This window comes from Atta colombica, unplaced genomic scaffold (assembly GCF_001594045.1).
Source record: "Atta colombica isolate Treedump-2 unplaced genomic scaffold, Acol1.0 scaffold26, whole genome shotgun sequence".
Classification (NCBI taxonomy): domain Eukaryota; kingdom Metazoa; phylum Arthropoda; class Insecta; order Hymenoptera; family Formicidae; genus Atta; species Atta colombica.
Genome location: NW_017259359.1, coordinates 406,439 through 411,084, shown reverse-complemented (window position 1 = coordinate 411,084; position 4,646 = coordinate 406,439). Strand labels below are relative to the sequence as shown.

Here is a 4,646-nt window from a genome sequence, read left to right as displayed (position 1 = left end):
TTGTCGTATGATACATAATTCTTGATAGTACTAGTAATTCCAACGTTTGGATGTCCATACCGTTAAGTTCATATCGTATTTCTTCAAACATGAACACTACACAATTATTTCCAAGCATCATCGATATCTGATCGTTTTTCTTTTTCGTCATCAATCTTTCTTCGATGTAAAGAAAACTATCGCATGGCAACGTGTATAAATCCTGCTGATATATGGTATCTGTATCTCATCGCTATGATCAAACGTTGTGTTGACGAATTATATGAGACTCAATCTTAATGATACGATCGTCAAAGATTGATTCATCGATAATATTCAGGATATCAGCTATTTCATATGATGAAACTGAATCGAAGATTGCCGAAACTGTGAAAATACATGACGCGATTCCCTCTTTTCGCATACGCAATCCAATGCATATCGGGTCCCTCATTGTCCAAATTTATGATACCGCTTTCGTTTGACATCCTTCGACTGGTAGTACGCATACCATAAAGATGCCTCTAAAATACGGAAAAATACGCATACAATTTACAAGTTATTATACATCGGTAGTTACTCCCTTCAGCATTTTTAACGTTTCATTGACATTTTTTTTCTACGCGCATTGTTCGCACTTGTAAGGAGCGAGATAAACGCCGCGTCTTCCATGACGCGATTATGACGTTGCAATTCTTCCAGCTGACGCTACGCCGCTTTGTTATTTTGTTTACTGCCTTGGCGATTCCCATAGCGCCGCCGATCAATGACCCAAGAATACCGAGTAGCGGCAAGACGCCACCACGGTTCACTGTCGGAAATATCTCCATGCTCTTCTTCTTCTTTGTCGATTTCAAACCAATCTTCGTTTTAACCTTCATAACTGCCCAAATTGTCCCAGTTGCAATTCTCTCTGTGAGTCGAATCATTCGCGGTAATGCGTTTCCGCGCATTCTTGATGAGTATATTGTCAGCCGCGTGTCGTTCAGCGAGATCGTTGCTGTGCGAATATGCTATGTTGTGCTCACGACATGCAGCATCCAATGAACTAATTCCTTGATCACTTCTAGCCAATCGCTTCTCCAATCGCGTTCTCGGACCGCAAAACTAATATCCGAGTATATGTAAATGTATGTTCGAAAGAAAGTGCGTTTATTGCACGATTTAACAAATCTCTCGACGACATTCGCTGTAATTTCTTTTTATTCTTTATTAAAGGCGCCGGATCGTCGATATGCGTTTGATGACGGCAAACTGTAATGCTTCAGGCATCAACAGTTTCGTCGTATCTTTCAATCTGCTTGTATATGTCCAGGTAATCTGTCCCACAACAGATCTATGTAATTTTCAAACTTTCGCATTCGTACAATTTTCGCTATGTAATCCAGCTCTTTTGAAGTTAAACTGTGCAGATCATCCGACACGACGAGGAACATTTTGATTACTGATCGATTTCGTTCTACGCGGCTCTATATTAGGTTCGCTCGCGACATCGTTTTCAGTTTTTTGTGGAAAGAGAATATATGCGGTTTGTGACCAGACCGGTATTGTAAAATATACTTATTATAAAAAATACAAATATGTATTATATATACAATATTATGAATATCGTATATACCAAGTATATAAATATAAAACCAGAATTTTTTTATAGAAAATACACGTTTACTGCATGAAAATGATAAAAAATATTTTATTCGAAGTATTGCCCATCGATAGCTATATATTTTTTCCACCTGTTTAACAATTTGTGGATGCCAAAAAAATTGTTGTTCTTTTGAGCCAAATCAGTCATCTAGCCATTTTCGTACACCTTCGTAAGAAGTAAAGCGCTGCTGAGCAAGTGCGTGTCCCATCGATGCAAATAAGTGATAATCGGACGGAGTCAAGGGCTGGTGAGTAACCCGCATGCGAAAGTATTTCCCAATCAAATGCCTCAATCGTTTCCTTGACCAATTTTGCTGTGAGTGATGGCTTCATTATCATGAAGCAAAATCACTTTGTGCCTTTTTTGATATTCCGGTCGTTTTTCACCAAAATCTTGATTCAAATTGATCATTTGTTGTCGATAGCGTTCAGTATTAACGATTTCGCCAGGTTTTAGCAGCTCATAATAGATCACACTTTTCTGATCCCACCAAACACAGAGCATTATCTTCCGTTCATAGCGATTTGGCTTTGCAGTCGATGTCGATGGTTAACCTGGAATTACCCATGATCTTTTATGCTTAAGATTCTCAAAATATATCATTTTTCTTCGCCAGTCACAATTCGATGGAGAAATGACTTTCTTTTGTATCTGGCGAGCAGCATTTCGCAAGTGGTTTTTCGATTTTCCTACTGTCTTTCATTCATGTGGAACCCATTTTCTCATCTTCTGGATTTTTCCCATAGATTTCAAACAACATATGGAGACGGCTTCTCGTGTCACATTCAATTGATCCAAGAGTTGTTATTGAGTTTGAGCATCATCCTCATCCAACAATGCTTGCAATTCGCTGTCTTCAAACTTTTTCGATGGTTTTTCTTCGTTTCTCACATCAAAATCGCCACTTTTGAATTTTTTAAACCACTCAAAGCACTTTACCAAGAGCATACTCACCGTAAGCTTCGACAAGCATTCGATGCGATTCTGCAGCAGTTTTCTTCAAATGGTAACAGAAAATCAATGCTATCCGCAAATCGTAGTTTTCAGGCACAAAATTCGACATGTTCAACGCTATTACAAATTATACTGTTGTATGAAACTTGTATTGTTGTGAATTGAAAATCTTTGTCAGATGTCAGAACAAGGAAATGGCGTCAATGGTGCCGTCTGACGGCAACTACATTGACAGCTATGGCCATATTGGTAAATTCCGGTTTCATATTTACATATCTGATACATATTATATTTACATTTTATGCATGCTCTACGTGTGTTATACATACTATACGTGTTATACGTAGCATACATGTTATACATATTATACATATTATACATGTTACAAACACATTAAACATACTATACAATACAAAAGTGTTTTATTTATATCGTAATATCCTCCAACAATGTCGGTTAAACCTAAACAATATCATACCATTTATCGTGCAGACATAGAGCGATTTTTGTTTCCGATATGATGTATATCTCGTGCAATTTCAGTTTTATGCACGATTGCCTGCGCATCATTTCTTCAAGCGTGTAATCTTCGAACGTTATAGACTTCATTACTCTTTACGCCCTTTGCCTTCTTCGACACGCAAGGCATATATCGTTTTCATTCTAAGCCCTACGGCGATAATGCCAAATTCGGTCATGATCGCATCGTTATTCTCGTCTTTTATAAGACTAGGAACTATTTTATTTACGAGCGGAATACCATTTTATTTACGCATTGTCGCTCGAGTAATCGCTTGTGTCAAATCTACTTATATCACCTTTCATAATATTATACACATCGTCACATTCTACATGATATATGAAGCTATCTATGTCAGTGTACATAATTTTGCATTTTTCGCGAAACAACGATGCCTTGTATTCGTGGTGAAATTAGTACAAACAATTTAATAGAAGCCATTAATATTTTTTTAAAATAAGGGTTACATTTTATTTTTTCAAGTATTCATAACAGAATTAAATTTCATATTAAAAAATATATCGAATGACAAAAATGTCAATATTAATAAGTTTTTACCATTCTATTTGTCAATATTTCAGAGAAATTTAAACCGATAGGCAATATGTTAAATTGCAAATTAGTTTTTACAATTCCTAATATACTAAAAAAAAAAATTTCATAAAAAGAGGAAAAGATAAATTAGAACATGAAAACAATCAAAATGTGGTATACAAGATTTTATGCGACGATTGTGAGGCTATGTTATGTTGGCCAAACAAAAAACAGTTGAAAACAAGAGTGAACATATTACAGATATTAATAAAATATTTAAGTTCCCGACGAAGTTATTTCTAACCATCGCTTGGAGTTTAATCATGATTTTAAATGGAACAATATTGAGATAATGAATATAGAACCGGCTTACAAAAGATTAATATCTGAAATGATGTATATTAAAAAGCAGAAACGTGGCATTAATAAGCAGAATGAACTTACTGTCAAAAATGCATTCCAATATGATACATAATTTTTTTTCTTAATAATTTTCTTTCTCTTTTCTTCTTTCTCTGCTTCTATTGTAACCATGTTTTCCTTCTTGGCATTTTTGCATTATGGCGAGATGGGGATAAGTTGTCTTCATTTTATTCTAATTTCACGATATTTTTTACATAAAAGGATAGAATACGATTGTAATATTGATCATCAAACGAATATTTTTCTCTTTATCAACTAATATATCACAATTTGTATAACACAAGGTACAATTTAGACTACAATAGAATTAAATGTAATTATAATTGCGCTGAAAATCTTTTGTTCTATTTTTTCTTGTATTTTTAGAAAAACAATTTGTTAAATAATTTGACTGGATTAACACGAATACTAATTTTTTAAGCAGTTAACAAGAAACGAACTAATGTAATTTATTTGATTGTTTTTAAGATTTTTGTTGAATGTTGCACATCAAGGCAATTATTGAAATAATGCATGCTTTGATAAGAATTTTTTAAACAATCATCGTTTATGATAATAGTGCAATTTGTACCAATTATTTGATGCATG

The 4,646-nt window shown here is 34.5% G+C and overlaps 1 pseudogene; it reads right to left on the bottom strand.

The window, feature by feature from the left end:
• Positions 1-849: 849 nt before the first annotated feature.
• Positions 850-4,646, bottom strand: part of LOC108689117 — a 7,912-nt pseudogene continuing 4,115 nt past the window's right edge.